This window comes from Malurus melanocephalus, unplaced genomic scaffold (assembly GCF_030028575.1).
Source record: "Malurus melanocephalus ecotype Western Australia unplaced genomic scaffold, MMel_1.1 scaffold_39, whole genome shotgun sequence".
Classification (NCBI taxonomy): Eukaryota; Metazoa; Chordata; class Aves; order Passeriformes; family Maluridae; genus Malurus; species Malurus melanocephalus.
Window position 1 is genome coordinate 2686467 of NW_026623271.1, and position 17442 is coordinate 2703908.

Sequence of the window (17442 nt, forward strand, 5' to 3'; positions counted from 1 at the left end):
ACCTTCTCTTCTTCAGGCTGAACAAACCCAACTTTCTCAGTCTGTCTACACAGCAGAGGTGCTTCAGCCTTTTATCATTCTTTGTGGCCTTTGTCTGGATTTGCCACAACAGGTCCATGTCTTTATTATATTGAGGGCCTCAGATCTGGATGCAGTACTCCAAGTCAGGTCTCCTGAGAGTGGAGTAGAGGGGTAAAAATCACTTTCCTCAACCTGCTTCCCATGCTGCTTTTGATGCAGTCCAGGATATGGCTGGCAATTCATCAATATATTTATGTCAACAGTCTGTAGGTACCAACTTAAAAAAAMCCAAACCCTCAAATCTGAACAGGCACAGCCCAGAAAAAGGCCACCTTAAGATAAATTCCAACAGTAAATCTCTCATCTTCAAGGTCAGGTGTCCTATTCAAAAGACATGCTTTTAAGATTGTAGTTTAGAGAAGACAAGCAGAGCTGAATTAATAATTAATTGCAGCTGCTGTTCGTTCCCTGTGGAAGTGCTACTCTGAACCATGCATTCTCCCTGCTCTCGCCTTGCACCACCTCTGACATTCACCTGCTGCCCTGATGGGTGAGCTTGGCTTGCAAAACCAGCAGAAGACCAACCAAAGAAAGGGGGAACAGTTGCTAAATTTCAAACAAATCAAAGTGAATATTATTTGATAATAAGTTGAATAGTGTCATACAGGATGAGATATGTGACTGCTCTCACAGCTGAGTCTCCAACCCAGGTTGTCTTCTTCAAATCATTACCAATTGAGGCTCAAGACTTTATTCTCACAACACACCACTAACCACTGTCCTATTTCAAACAGTGTTATTCTGGGAAACAATGGCAAGTGAGACAGTCTGGCATCATCCGCCTGATACTTGTACCACACTGACTGATCTTAGCTAACCTATCTGCCTTCAGTTATGGCAGCAGAAAGAACATGATAAATATAGTAAGAATGAGTAACTAATAWTTTGAGAAATATGATCAGGAGCCTCTAAAGAGCTGGATACAAAATAAGAGAAACTTCATTTGCTATCTTTGTGTATCACCAAGAAAAAGCACACTTTATTTTCAAGTACAAAACACTAAAACCTAAGACTGCTGAGCCTACTGGTCTCTGCAGACCTAATTTATCAGTGATATGTGCATATCTAAGAAAAAAAATATTAGAGAAGTAATATAGAATACAAGGAATTTGTCATAATAGCTCAACATGACTTGGGACTCAACACCCAAGTATTAATATTATAATATTAGTACCTCCCTTGTGAGACTAATACAGTTCATTAAAAAAAATCTAATCCTGACAATGAAAATTTTCTAYGTCCTAGACTTTAAAATAAAAGCATTTTGCATATTTAATTTACTCCAAAGTTTTCAAATAAAATATGAAGTAAAAATACAACAATCAAACTATTTATTTAGTTACTTAAACCCCATTTTTTAAGTTAAAATAATTTTTAAAATAWAAGAATTAAGAAAAATAATCTAACTACATTAAAATTAAGTTCAAAATTGTCAACATGGAATAAATAAAACATAAGAATGCCAATCGAAAGAAAAAACAGGATGAAGAACAGAGTAACACGGTTAGCAATGTTCATTTGCAGCACAAGCAGTGTCTATTGCATTTCTGACAGCACTACATAAATACTCTGCACATTAGGAAAAGCAAAATCACTAAAGCAAGAGATATCAGGAAGCCTTTCAAATWATGTAAAATGGATTACAATCAATGTTCAAAAAGCAAACTGCTACAAGATGAGACCTTTTCTGTAAATGGCTAATCTACATTAATAAAACCACTACTAAACATCACTGCAGGTAACAATTTGCTTCATTTTAATATCAACTAAGCCAAAACATATTTTAATGTAACAGTATGGGTTACATTTTAAAATTGTTTAGTCATTTTAGCCATCAGCACAACCCAATGTTTCTAGGAATGCAAGTAATTTTTTATTAGGCAGCCAGCTGCAGACATTGCTGGAACTACATAAAATTCCAGAAAAACAGGGAAAATTACCATTCATATGCTTTCAAAAGCTTCCCAAACACATGAATGGAAGCTGTGTTTGAATGGCAAAAGTCAAACAATTTGGAAACTAGATTAAAGGAAATATGCAGTGATTTATTTGCAGTTTATCTTTTYATTCCACATAAAACTGCTTGTGCTTAGTGACCAAGACTTGGTCCATACTTACTTAAGAATGTACTACTATAATGATGTATTGTGAAATAATCTTTTAAAAGCGAACAACTGCTTCAAAGAACTACTTTCCTGCACACAGCATCAGGGAAGGCAGTGATGACTAATGGGGAGAGGCGCAGCTCGGCCAGCTCAGTCCCACAGTGTGGGGGAGGCTCTGCATACCAGGGAACGCTTACAGGGAACGTAAAGCAGATACCTTTGTATCATAGGGAAATAAATAGGGCGGTAAAACAAATGAAGTTGATCAGGTTTTCCTCCTGCTGTATTTTTAAAATGTAATTAAACTGCTAAATGTCAGTGCGATGTTATGAAAATTCCCTTTACTTTCTTAGGTTAAGCTRATACTGAATGGGTTTCTTACACTTAAATGTCTATATCGTATTCACCCAAAGAAAATTGCCCAGGTCTCCATGTCCATTCCACATGATAGTATGTGCAAAAGCCACTTGATAAAATCTTACRTTTTGTAATAATACTGACTCTCAAACTTTCATTCTTCCTTTTTACATGGAAACCAAACATTTTAAGCCACAATACAGCTTCCTATACAATAGTTACCATAGCTGTCATTCCATTTAAACAAGTTATTAATTACTACAGCTTCATCCAGCAACACTTCTCATACATATTTCTAGATGATCTAAAGAAGCTTCTTGTTCTTAGATAAAAAAGCAGAGTTTAGGTTCTTTTACATATATATTATTTTTTCTTTTAATAACAACAAAAAGAGATAATGTTTAAAAATTTCTAGAAGTATCTTCGGGTGATGTGAATGAGACACTTAATACATTCAACTGCAGTTTCTAATGACATAAAAAGTAGAGCTAGCTAATGTTATGTTGACCAAACTTTATCCTCTCAAATTTTAGAAGAGTTACATGGAGGTTCTTGGCAGAAACTTTGCAGACTTGGAGCCCCCAAACCATTTCTCCCAAAGAAGATCAGTATACATCCTGCTCATCAAGGGGATCTCAAAGAAGTCAGCTATACCTGCACAAGGTAACATGCTTGCACTATAACCATGGTTCTACTTCAACTTACACGGTTCAATTATTTAACAACAAACCAACATTCCTAAAACTAAGCATTAAATGTAATATTTTAAAAAGCAATTGGGACTGATCTGTGTGGTTCAGTTAAAGCTGAGCTTTAGAGTGAAACRTATCAGAAAAACAGGAAAGCCAAAGCGTAACAAGTAAAACCAGCCTAGGTCAACAATGACGCTGTTTCATCCAGTGCAAATGTCTTATGTGAATTGCACTAAAAAAGAATCCTACTTGAAATGGAAAGTAAGGAAAAAAAAGGGTCAGGCAGGGTGAAATAGAGTCTTTAAAAGCCCAGAACAATTTGCAACACAAATACTGAGGAGCAAACAGCTTCCTCTTTGAATGAAGCAAGAGTCTGACCCCTTCCTGTGTCACAACTCCCTGCACTTACTTAATATGTTTTCTATTGGCAGTAAAACAAACATAAATTCAATCAGCTTTACATCCATGTGCACATCAAAAGACACCATATTGTATTACATTCAGCTTTAGAGGAGACAGAAGACTTATTTGAATTAACATGTTCAGATCTTTGTTATCTGAACTGCTCCATAACATTACTTGTAATGAAATAGCTTATAACTTAGACTACATAAATAAACATTAACTTCAGTTTTTTAAGCAGCTCCTGTAATAACCTAAGAACACAAAATGATTGYGACAAAGTCTACAAGAAAAATAAAAGAAGATTATGAAGAAAATGGTACCTTGGCACCTCATGCAATTCCAAAGGTACGCCTTATAATGCTGAGTTAAGCCACACTTTACAAGTTAATTTCCTTCATAGATGTAAAATGTCCAGGTTAGCTGACTCTTACACACACAAGTTTCAGATGATTATGTTAATTGAAGCTATGAAGGTTGTAATACTTTTTCAAAAAATGCAAGTAGCAGTGGATCCCTCAAAACCCTTTCTGGATAGATCTGAGGGGAGCCTAGTTTGCAATTTGCCAAAGCTGAAGAAGGAAAGGATGCAAAGTAAAAGTATGACGTGCTGCCACAGCAGAGAAGACAGTTTTGTTAGATCATACACATGTAAAAACACCACCTGTTTTACTTGTTAAACAGTTGATATTATGCAACTCTGCAGAGAGTCAGACAGTCATTCACGTATTCTCTTCCCATTAATCAGAATTTTCCAACAGATAATTCTTTAAGTGTTAAAGAAAACAATTACTTTTTTTTTTGTGTTGTATGTATGTTTTGGGAAAAAAAAGGTCAGTCTAATCTTACATTAAACATTAAAGTTTAAAACAACAAAATCAAGACATTAGGCAATTCTACTAAAATGACATTAAACTAAATTTAAAAACTGAAAATATTTCTGTTTTACAAAATGCATCTATGGAGCAAAACATCAATGAATAACAGTTAAAGTCTCCCATTAAACTAGGTGGATTTAAGTGTTCCATGGAGTGTATTTGTTTCTATAGCTCTAYTTTGAAAGTGTGGCGCTTGAAGCTCTATGTATCATTTATTTGAACCTTGTTTCATCTTAGCGATACTATCTTGCTAGAATTGTCACTTTCAAACCTGTAAGTTAAAATACAAAATTAAACACGAGTTATCTTCCTARGGAGTGCTACTGGTAAAAATGCTGGCAACAACTTTTAATTCCTTCATGTAACTGCATCACATGATAAACAACTGGAAATAAAACTGTCTTAGCACAGGGGATACTGAGTAACTTGAATCACTCTGAAAAATTACAGATGAMGATGAAAGCAAAGCATAAGAGACTGAAGTCAACTTTGCCAGGTTTCACTGACACAGATCTGAACATGCAAACAAGAAAGACAATTCACTCCTTCCTGCCTGCATTTCCAAAATCTGCCTTTGTATTTTGACTTTTCATCATGCTGAGTGTGAACAGGCCACTCACAGGTTCAAGATGACTGGGCATCCTCAAATTGGGCAGAATCAACAATTCAGCTTTGTTCCCTTATGCCTCTCTACAGCTACTCACTCTGAGTGCTAAGAGGATCACCATAGGAAGGCAGCAAAGCTTGTGGATAAATACTGGCATGAAGTGTTGAAGAGAAACAACTTCAGTGCATGCACAGGCAAGTATCTTCACTTGACCCATGTTAACCGTAAGATAAAATCTTTTCAACTGTTTCTAACTGGAGAACGGCTGAATAAGTATCATAGTGATCTAAAAMTACTAATGCCTGTGAGATATGGTAGTCGAATCTATGTGGTTTTGTTTCTCAAATTTATGAAAATAAACTAGAGTGAATGTAACATGGACTCGACATGCAAGCATTCTGACCCACTTCTCTTCCTAATTCTCACAGCTCCCAAACCCTGCTAAGTGTGTTCCTTAGGATCCTGCAGGATTGCCATTGACCTTTCATTCTTGTCCCTTTTCAAACGCAAAGACAGGCTAATTTTGAGCTAATTTATTTCCAGTCTGCCAGATAATGCTTATGGAGCAGTAGGGATYTGGGACACAGAAGAGAAGAAAGCCCAAAAGACTCCAGTTCTTCCTTTGTCTGTCCAACAAACACTAGTTGAAGTTTTCATGACTCCCAGGATTCCAAGCTAGGACATGTGAACTCTGGTACTGGAATTGTGTATAACAACCTTATGCACCTCCTTCTTTTGCTTTTGGGAGAGAATAAAAAGTGGTTTTAGTTTTTCATTTTGATTTKGTTTTTACCCACCTCCCCAACCCTTCCACCTCTGCAAGAAAAAGACTCTGGCCTCAACAGGGCAAATATCAATGGGCACTTGTAGTATTATCATGCCATACATTAGAGAATATTTAACTCACTGTGTAAAGCCTATAGCTCTCTACAGCCACCGGACCAACTGGACATGAGCGATGTCATGGAATCATAAGGGAATGTTCAGGCTTTGTCAACCAACTCACTGCTGGTAACTGCTGCCTGAGCATTCTGACTGTCCTCAAAATTACTTTATATTCACAACACATCAGTAGTTATCACTGGACCAGCAAACACAGCAGTGATATTATATGGCTTTCCCCCCTCAATTATCAATATATGATTCTCTGACAATTGTGCAACTGTCTTTATTTCTGCTTGACAATCAGGTACTTTGGCTTGGTTCAGAGAGTGGATTCATATYWWWMWKTCWGAMWKWWWRATAAGTATTTATAAATATATTTTTTTTCCTGAAAGCCATTTAGTGCTAGGTCTTTAAACAAAACAAAGTTGATGAAAGGGAGATGACTACTCGCTTGATTCAAGCACTCTCCTTCCTGTAAACAGTCTGAACCCAAATTTTGCCCTCTTTATAAAAAGGCTCTGACAAAAAGGATAAAACCTTGTGTATGGTGCTAAGGGGTTGTTCCCTCTTCCTCCTGCTGAAATTATTTCAACCTTTTATTCACACATTTCCTCAACCACACACTGGAAGCCAAGTGTCTGACTTATCAAAGTTAGGGGCGAATTCCCCCTCTTACTCTGTTCAACAGCTGCTATGTTATGCAAAATAAAAACACCAAAAGGAAAGAAGAAATTGGTGTGGACTGGAAGTGTGTTTTCCAGTAGCAGAAGCACTCAGCCTGCAGCTAATTCTGTTCCTCTCAATCCTTTGCATTCTTTTCCTATATAAAACATGCAACTGGAGAAGGAGGCAAAGCCTCACAAGTGGAATTGTTCCACCCCTCTGTCAGATGAGATACCCCAATTCTCATTAGTATTAYTTTATGGAAAGGAGAACAAACACCCATCAATACCAAGTAGCCTGGTTAARGTGTGCTTGACTCAACACCCCTCCGATTTGGGAAGAAAGGTGTAAAGACAATGTTCCACATTCTAATCACCACACTAGTGGCTAAAGGAACAGAAATAATTTTGCAGACTTAGAATTTAATTTCCTCTGTGTTTTTTTTTTTCCAGTCTCTCAAAAGAGATTTTACCTCAGGCCAAGTGCAACACTTCACCTCTATGGGCATAGAAACTATTTTGGTAAGAAAATGAGAGAAAAATCAGTTATGCTSAAGCCATTTTTTAATGTGAAAAACCTCTGTTTTCTTCTTCAGCAACCTATAGGAAAAAAATTCCATTTTTTTTACCAGTTGCATCTACCCTGGAAGTGGCAATAAGCCACTCCCTAGTAGTTATTACAGAATTATGGCTACAACTGCATTTGGGGTGCAATGGACAGGTCAGGCAATATATGTGAATACATATGGAAATGCATACACAAACATAGAAATTTACRCACAAATAATACTTTGTTTATAGTCATGACAAAAATCACCTTTATGGGCCAGATGCCCCAAAGGACTTGGAAAAGTCCCATCTCCAACTGAACTAGCAACTTGGACAAGAGAAATCCAACTGACACAGTCTACTTAAACATCTAAGTGAAACGAGGCCCTGTATACACATTTCTTAAAGATACCTGCTGTTGAGACAGAATGGAGGGCTACAACACTCACCCAAAGGATACAGAACTACTGACAGGCTAAGGAAAAGAGGGTAAAAATGGTCCTTAAAGAAAGAATTTAGCAATGGCATGCAACCAAAGTCTATGTTAGTGCCTGAACTATTCAGCGTATCCAGAAATGATTAAAAAAAGGTGCTGGTATATAATTACTCAGAGCACTAAAGATGAAAATCAACAGATTGCAGAAAGACCTAATGTAATAAAACAGTAAATGTAATTCAATGTAGAGAAATATAAAGTGACAGACACAGAAGAAGAAAACAATCTTCACTTTACACATAAAACAATCTTCACTTTATACATAAACAATCTTCACTTTACACAATTATTATTACACAGTAACAAAACACTGGTCTTGTAACAGTTCCATGAAATTACCATCTCAATGATCTCTAGTGGTCACAAAGGCAAACCAAATGTGAGGCAAGGAATACAGCACAACATGCCACTGCTTCCCTCCCTTCAAAAAYGGTTTRGAAGAGTTAGGCAAGATATAAAAATCACCTAGGAAAGACACAGGGAGTTTCCACAAGTGGCAATTAGACCAATTTGGACTGGTCAAACTGGATGAGTGATGACAGAGGAGGGTTATGGTGTACATTTATTATGAACGTGGACAGGAAATGATCATTTTTTGCTGGTTCAAAAACAAACCAAGAAATTAGGTATTTCTTCATACTGTGCATAGCTAAGCTTTAAGAATCCTTTCCATGGGACCCCATAGCTTTCAAGTTTCCATTAAGTTCAAAAAAACTGTGTCAACAGAATTGTTTAGCAGCACGGTGACAAATTCCAGATTATTCTTTTCAAGGTTTCCTCTTCTGCTGCACCATTTCATCTAATTAAACATGCAGTCCTCCACTGTGCTCTTCTTCACAGCCTTATCTATCTGGTCCTGACTATGCCTTTCCTGCCCATGAAAAAATGCTGAAACTTTTACTGCTCGTTTCAGCATTCTTGCTACATATATCTGGTATCAGACAGTGACAAAAAGATTTATGTAAACAGCAAACTATTCATTTSTTGTCCTAGCCACATTTAAAAGCATTACTTTCACTCACATCTTACAGTTTTCAGCCATCTAGAGWCACAGAATGAGAAACACTTGTCTTCAGACTCCTTAGGAGAATCCACAAGATTGAGAAAGCTTAAAGAACACACAAGGAGGCAGTGGTCTCCACAGTTCCAGCAGTCCTGTCACCATCACACATGAATTTAATCCATCTGGAACACCTATAATCAATGTAGACCTTTTCAGTATTGTTGGCCAATTACTGGTCTAAGTTTTTGCTTACAAAGATGTATTCCTGCTTCAATATHTTTTTGGTAGAAGTGGCATTGAAAAGAGACTCTTCCCTGTCAATCCTAACCAACTGAATTTAAAAATGACATAGATTTTCAATCACCAATCTCAAATGTAAAACCTAAAACTACATTAATTTAAAAATAAAAAAATTCATAATTCTGTAGTTACCCCAGTAGTAAAGCACAACATTGATGACATACTCATGAAAAGAATACCTAGTGCGACAGAGGAAATAAACTGAAAGCAAATGTATAAAATAATGATACATTAATGTTTGCCTTAAACACATTTCTCATGCAATGCTTGATATTTTTTGTAAGTATGATGTTACTTGTACTTCACTAGTTGCAGAGTAGATGCTAGGCATGATAGAGGAGTATTCCACAGAAACAAGTAGTGTACCCAAAAAAGTGGAGAGAAAAATAGATTATTTCCCAGAACACTAATCAAAGAAAATGTTCCTAGCTAACAGCATCACTAATCTCACAGACATGAATAGTTAATGAAGCAAGTTTTCTAAATTTTATTTAGGCATCTWAACAATAGGTAGGTTTTGGTGCAGGGAGCTAAATCAAGTATTTGAAAATTAATCATAATGAAAATAGGCACGCAATAAGGTGAACCAGTAGTCCATCATCATTTACGTAACGTATTTTAAACAGTTCATTCACTGTATCATGCATAATATATTTTTTAAATCTATCTAAATTAATGCAAAGGAAGTTATTTTGAAAACAGAAGCCTACAGTGTGTCTAACCTACCTGTTATAATAAAATACATTTTAGAACAAAGCCTAATTCAATATTTTACATTTTAATGTGATGATTATTATATTAATATCACCAGTTAAAGATAATAGCAAAAAGCCATTAAGATAATTATATGAATCACTACAGAGGAAATGGGAAACACAAGGAGCATCAGATTTTTTTGAAATGATGAGAACTTTAAGTACAGTATTCTATGCCCACAAATAAAATATTTTGAATAGATTTGGTACTAGTCAGATACCAAGAGATTGTGTACTACTATTACAATGAAATAAACAGAACTCATAAAATAAACAGATTATAAACATGTTTGGGCTGAGACAAACATGTTTGCATACCAGGTGAAAAAAGTAATATTAAAATAAATAAGAAAAAATATTTTAAAAAATTAAACAGGTAAACAAAATCTAGGATAAATATTACTGCTGAAGACTGTGGGAAAAGTAATTTGCAAGCCTTGTACTAGTGAGTTTATCACAGCTGCAATTTCCCTCCACTAAAAATAAGGGTTTTTTAAACACAAATAAAAAATTATTTTTTCATGAAAGGCATTTAATGTAACTATTTCCAGCTTGAAAAAAAAGAAGAGCTCTTGAAATAYAGCCAAATACTTAATTGTTCTCCATTGCACATCTATGAGTAAGGACATATGAGTACCCTGTCATCTGCCTGCATGCCAATGGACTTCTGTTTTCCCCACTCCACCCCAAGTGGCCTATAGATGTTAAGAAAGGCAATATAAACATTGYTGGGAATAAGCACTTCAGCCTCTCAGAAGCAGTACTTCCAGAACTTAATCAACTGCCATTCCAGTKTGCTTTCTACTCACCAGTGTGCATAACAAGGCAGCTGTGAGGGCCACAGCTGTATTCTGGGATATCCAACCTCCTCCCAGGCCCAGTTCTCAAGCTCTAAAAGAAGCCCTTGAACACCCAAGATGAGTTTCAACTCCAGCCCCACCTGCCACCTCACTTGCAGGCTTAGCAACCACAGCTCATGGCATGGGAGATGTTCAGCTGCCAGAGAAGACACTACTCCAAAAAGGTGTTGTTTATGCAAGGAAAAGCTCAATAGTCAACAGACAAGAACTGACTTCACCAGCCAGCTTATAAAAAAATATTAATACAAGGACAGTAAAAAAGTCTTAAACCTGTAACATGCTTTGTAAGAAAATGCTAAATGACAATACAGTACAAATTGCAACATTMAGAAAATTAACTAAACCCCAAACATTTAGACAACTACAAAAAGTCATAGTCAGTGGTAAGGACTATAGGCAGACATGGCTTCTACAGACTTGAAATGGAACTTAAAATATTTGGTAGTGGCTAATTCAAATGCTAATTACCTYCTGTAGCACATGAAAAGTGAAACACTATTACCAAAAATTCCCACATCCCACACTAAAAAAACACACCACATCTTCCTTATCTAATCACATGCAAGAAGTACAAAGAGATAGAGACAGAAGACTTGCTCTTAATACTCTTGTCCTTTTGGATGCAGTGAAGAAGCAATGGCTTCTTCTTTGGGCCTTCAGGAAAATCAAGTTCCATTTCAAATTTTCTCTCTTTAGAATACACCACAATTTCATATAAGACAGAATTTGATCTTCGTTATCTTTTACTCACCAAAACTCTTCTAAACAGTGACTTCAAAAAGCTCTTAATTYTGTTTTGGACTTTATCTAGGAATGGGACCATGGTGTGTTTTTAAAATTACTTTTAAAAACATTCCTTTTCTAAGATGAAAAACATCCACCTTACTCAGCAAGACACGCTATGGAAGACTTCAAGCCAAATRCTCCAAATTTAAATTTTGTCGTGTTTTTACAGATTATGACAGAAAATTTTCACTACATTTCTCTCCTCTCTCCCACTATCACAACCCCCATCCCTCCACCAATGAAGCAGCCGGAAGACTGATGCAGTCAACACAGCCCTGTAAATTATAGTATGTAGGAGATTAAATTTAAGCCTAATGCTACAGTCAACCTTCAACAGCTGAGTTCTATTAATGGACACTCTTTAAAAGAAATCCTTATTGGTTACTATTTAAAACTACAATTCTATTAAAATCTTGACTGAAAGAAATTATATGTGATATGTGTCGCCCATCACTTCCATGACAACAACATCCAGTTCAAGTATGTACTGCATCATTTACCAWGATTTATCTGCAGTAAAAAAATAAAAAAGTGTTCACCAATCAAATATTATCAATGAATACACAATGTGAAAGAGATAAGCTAATTTATGATGGAAATTATGTGTAAACTAGAATAATAAGACTTCCAGTGCACTGAAAAGCCCTGTGWCATTATTATTCTTTCAATCTTCTTCTTATGTGGATTTATTTAAGATCAGCATTGTAAAATTACAGCACAGTCCAGGCACTGTAAAGAACTTAATAGAAAACATCAAGGGAAAAGACAATTAATTGAATGTTTCACTTCCAGACTTCAGTTTCATACACAGGACCAGAAATAGGGGGAGAGTGAGTAGGTTACTATGCTGAATAGCAACTGCATACATCTGTGGCATTCTGTTCACTGCTGAATGTTTTTGTCTGTTGAATGCTTACTGCTCCCGAAAGCACAATCCTTTGAGATTCAACACTCTGAAGTGTTCTGCTTTCTCATTCAAAGAATCTTTTGAATGGAGAAATTTTCAATTACTGACACATCAACCCAAGGCCAAGTTATCTGTGGGAAGTTGTTGCCTTTCCACTTACACTACTCGTTGACCTGGTAATTCTTCAGGTATCATATCTATTTCTATAGGTGAACTTCCCATTTTAAGCTCTGTCACTGATRGTGAATTACCAACAAGAAAGAAAGCAATTTAACCAACAGGATGATACTAGCAAATACCAAAAAAAGCCAACCCTATCCAATATTGTGCTACTTGATTCTAAGAAAGCAGGTCAGCAGGTCGGAACACAGCTCCATTCTTAATTCACATGCTAGGCTAAGTAAGCACAACAAACTCCTTAAGCCTTGAGCAGGTCTTTGCAACCTGCAAGGTGTTGCTGGTGTTCTGAACATCAGATGCACATTTTTCAGTCCCTTTGATCTGGGTGTTACTCTCCACATTCAGGTTCACTTTGATACATCTCTGATGCAAAAAGAATGTGCTGTCTTGCTTTAGCTGGAGTTATGTGTGTCTGTTTTCCTCTCTTAGGAGGTGGAAGGTAAGAGAATAGCTCCTAGGTGGTAAGGTTACTAAATCCAAATCTCTTGTTTCCTGGACAAGTGAGTACAGAGAAGACAGGATTTTGTTGCTTTTCTTGAATGATCATGGTCTTGTCAATCTATTTTTCAGTGAAAATATAAAAATGCCCAGGACTGTTTGCAGTCCTGAGTGAGCACAGTAGCCAACACAGAGGAGACCAACACTCTCATACATACAAGCAGCTAGGAGGGATTTTTCTTTATTGTGTTATTTGAATCAAGTATTTAAATGTCAGTTTATTGCCTTTTATGCAGCTAAGTGCTTTTCTGCATCTGGYCAGACTATCAGCAGTTAGAATATAAAGAAAGTAAGATTTCGTAACAGAACAAACAAAGGCGGAATTTGCATTTTTGTACCTATTCAGAGTCTCAGGTACTGGTGAGAGTCTAAAAATATGTCACTCCAGGAATATGTAGGGAAAAAGATTAATTCAAAGGAGTGCTAGTTTAGTTTTGCCTCTTCAAGGATAATACTCACTCAACCTGAATGGTCCATGCAGGAATGTTCTACYTAACTTGTACAGGGATGCAAAAGAAGGCTGGTGACCCCGGTTTCACAGCATGTGCCCTTATGCTGGGTTTGTCCTTGTCATTGCCAGAYGTCCATGACAGACCCACATGTACCATTGCAGGAACTACAGCTCAGATTTTCATCATTGACAGAAGACTGAGGTTTATACCTCTGGCTATACTGCTGTCTTGAGAACAAGATTTCTGATAGAAAGACAGTAAAGCTACAGAWTTTTTTTTTACATAAGGGTTTTCTGATTTAGAGCAATGGAAATTAAACTTTCAGACAAAATCAGTGTATCCCAGTTAGTCACATAAATAAAAATGTACATATAAGGTACATAAAGCTTTCAATTCCATCTTCCAGCTGTCCCCACCCCTACCAAAAGAAAATCTTGCAATCTTGTCAGTCTAGCTGCTACTGCTGCCATTTTGAAAAAATGTAAAGCTGTAGGGATGAGACCAATTTTTATTATTGCAATTTTTTTATGCAGTRAAACCTAAACACATCACAAGTAGAAAGTTATTTATTCAATAATGATATCACATAACAAGTTTTGACAAGGTTATGAAAAGAACAAAACAAATCCCTCAAAATGTCATTGTCCTTCAAGGCCACAAACGTGCCCCTTCTGATAAAAGGTCAAATGCAGGGGATAAAAYATTAACATTTACAAACCCCCAAAGAGCTGTATTTAATAAAAAATAAGGCACTGAATAATTGAAAATATAAACCCAGAATTATCTGCCAAACATGACACTGACACCTGTATCAAAATCCCTATGTAAAAAMGTGTCAACTAGTAATGTTCCAGCTAGTGTTAAAAAACCAAAYCATTTTTATTCTTACTGCAAGTTCAGCTTTCTTGTCTTTAATCATGGTTCATTAAATTGTAACGCACAAGTAGCACAATGTAAAACAGCTAGTGTGAGTAATTCAAAATATATAACCTCTCTCAGGAAAATAATTATGACACAGAAGGGAAAATAATTTATTTATATTCTTCAGTGCTCCATTACTTTCTAGTTTGTTTTTTCTTTTAAATGACACTTACACAGCCAAACAGGAGGACAAAAAGGAAATACCCTTTTCCAACTTTCATGAGGACATGAAGATACCAACCCAAGGATTCATAACTCAGAAGTAATGAAAACAAGTGTAGGGTTTGTTTTCTTTTTTAAGGAGTAAGAATTTCTACTTCTTAATTTGAAGCCCGTCAAAATAACGTCATAGAAAGGCAGGATAGATATCAATGACCCTCCAATAAAGAAATTAGCCAAAAAAAGGCATCTTTGTGGTAATTTCTTCTTGAKGAAGCAAAMTGTGCATGCTCCAACTCCATCAARTGGGGATTTTAACATTTGAATTCATTAAGATACCATCCACAGCTTTGAAAACTGTTCCAGAGCATGTGTGGAAGCTTTCTTTGATGATTATACTGCTGTTATTGTTTAACTGTGCTGCATTATTTAGTTTGGCTAATTCACCTTTTCCCCTCCAACTTTTTCCTCTTTTTTCTTAACACTTTCCCATCATTAATTTGTTTCCTCACAATAGAATTAGAAGTCAAGATATCTTGACAAGCTCTCCAAATGTTCACTGCTTGATACTCACTGTGCCAGAGCTACCTTTTATGAGAAGTTTTCCTTTTAAGTGGGAAAAMCCAAAGTTAATGAGACTACTACTGTACAAAAAATGAAAAAAAACCTGGAACTGTATCCGATGCTCTTTAGTCTAGTAGAGGAAAACGCAGTTTAAGAATCTTTCTGGGGCCAAATTAAAATGGAAATGTTTCCTGGGAATGGTAAAGGTTTCATCTTAACCAGTATTTAACAATGACGCAGAACTGGAGTTAACAGAAGTCCTAGGGACAGAGTTAAGCATAGACTTCTGCACACCTAGAAGTCTCCTACAAAACAGATGGAGAAAAAACCCACAGCAGCAACATTATCTTTCTTACTTCAGTAYTGAACTATGGTACTATATTCTGATGTTTGAAGAAGTGACCTTTAAGGTTGGCATTTGAGAAAAAATTAAAATTTTCTGAAAATCGAAACTAGAATTCCTCACGTGCCAAGTGCACTTAGGAAGGTWACAAGTTGCATATCCCAACTAACTTCTCATTTCAAACTACTTAGTGGAGGATTAGGTACAACTACATGTTYGCACATTTAAAAAAAAAGTAAATCCAAGATATTAGACCACTACGAAAGTTACTCAAATGAAATGGCTTCAGAAACAAACACCACTATTTTAAACCTATTGCTGATGACATTAAGATATACTATTTTCTAAGCAATAATACTGAACAATCTYAAGAAATAATTTGATTTATGTGGTTTATCCAGCAGCTATAATAAGTCTCTTTCAGGTGGGCTTACATCATATGTTAATGAACAGTTTAATGCTTACAAATGGATATGTTTATCCTGCAGATGTAAGGGTGTGAAACTGYTCTTAAAAACAGCTCAGTATTTCTCTGACTTAGGGGCCAGAACAKATCTGTTACCTTGCAACACCAAGTTTTGTTGTGTTCACTACATATGCTCTCAAGCCCAGCAAAAGCCCAGCAAGTCAGTCCTCTAATTAGTCAGATCTCTTCTTTTACTTTCCTGATTTCTACAGCCTAAGGTTCTACGATGCAYTGGCTGCCATTAAAAATAGCTTGAATTACAACCAGATTTTTCTCTTTTTATGCTTGATATTCCAGGAATCAAACCCCYAAAAGTTAAACAACATCTGCCTCTATAATCTTCACAACTTCCCAGAGCCATCAACACGGATGGCTGCCACATGTCTGAAATCAGAGGCAAATGAAACAGTGGGTCTTACGCTCCAAAGGCAGATGCCAGCAAGGGCTCAAGAGAAGTATTACAAAAACCTTTGCTAAACTAAAGCATTCCAGGGCTGCTCCAAAGCCAAAACCTTCAAGTTACAATGCAGGGAACCTAGAAACATAAAGCATGTGTCTGGCATGCACCTAATTTCTTACTGAGAGGATATGGATTGGATCTTACCAGGATATTAGCAACAAACCATGCTTTGTGGGAGATTCTGGGAGAGATCTCTACAAGTCCTTGTCAGTAGYAATAAAGACTCCCCATGACACTACCTCCAAGAGCCAAAAAACCAGTAGTGCCTTCTAATGCTTTCTCATGCCATTGTCCGTGTTACAACTTTGAAGCTGCAATTCAAGACATGTATAATAATGCATTCTGTGATAAATGTGATAGTCTAAAATACCTCCAAGTCTACTGACAGACATGCCCAGCATCACTGAATKTACAAGCATTCTGCTGTATCCTCTAATTAAAGAAAGTCTGATCCACCAAAATGAAGGTGTCTGAAGGTAATAAAATTCTAAATAAAACAGAAGATTAAATATTCCTGCTTCACAGAAGAGCTCAGTGCAGCCAGAATCAATGTCTCAAATGAGGATTTGTCCACACCTTTCTCAATGGACTACCAGAACCATAACATGTCCAGCAAAAAATTATTCAACCACAAGCAGGTTCATGGTTGATGTGTTTTCTAATGCAAGGTTTTCATCATTTTCTAACCAGAACTTCAGCTACAGATCAATAAATAACATCTCTGTGTAGCTCTTCTTTAAATCTTACTAATGTCTTATGAAAACAACTATTAATTAGTAGATGCTTTTCACATATACAATATGGAGTACTTTTAACAGGTTAATCTTTTGAAAATAAATTATTAGTTATTTTACAATTCTCAAGACTTCAAAGAATCCTTCTATCTTCTAAAACWTTTTTTATATGGTTTTAGTACATTGCCTTCACTATTTCTTCTTTAAAACAAAATAATTTATCTATATATTTAAAGCTCTTTCACATGCCTTTCAGCAATATTCCAGTATACCTTTCCTGAAACAAGTCTGGCTAGATTAACTATAATCTTCAAGACCTTTGCTCAGTTATTTTTAGTAT

At 36.2% G+C, this 17442-nt stretch overlaps 1 protein-coding gene across 5 annotated transcripts in view; it reads right to left on the reverse strand.

Moving 5' to 3' along the window:
• The window catches only part of ATXN7L1 (ataxin 7 like 1), a 112114-nt gene that overhangs the window by 54675 nt on the left and 39997 nt on the right, over nucleotides 1-17442 (reverse strand). Inside the window, exon 1 of one of the 5 annotated variants that reach the window (XM_057364522.1) lies at nucleotides 8054-8156. The exons of the other annotated variants lie outside the window; for them this stretch is intronic. The gene's annotated coding sequence lies outside the window, so the exon portion shown is untranslated. Of the gene's footprint in view, nucleotides 1-8053; nucleotides 8157-17442 lie in introns of those variants that run through there. 5 annotated transcript variants of the gene reach the window in all.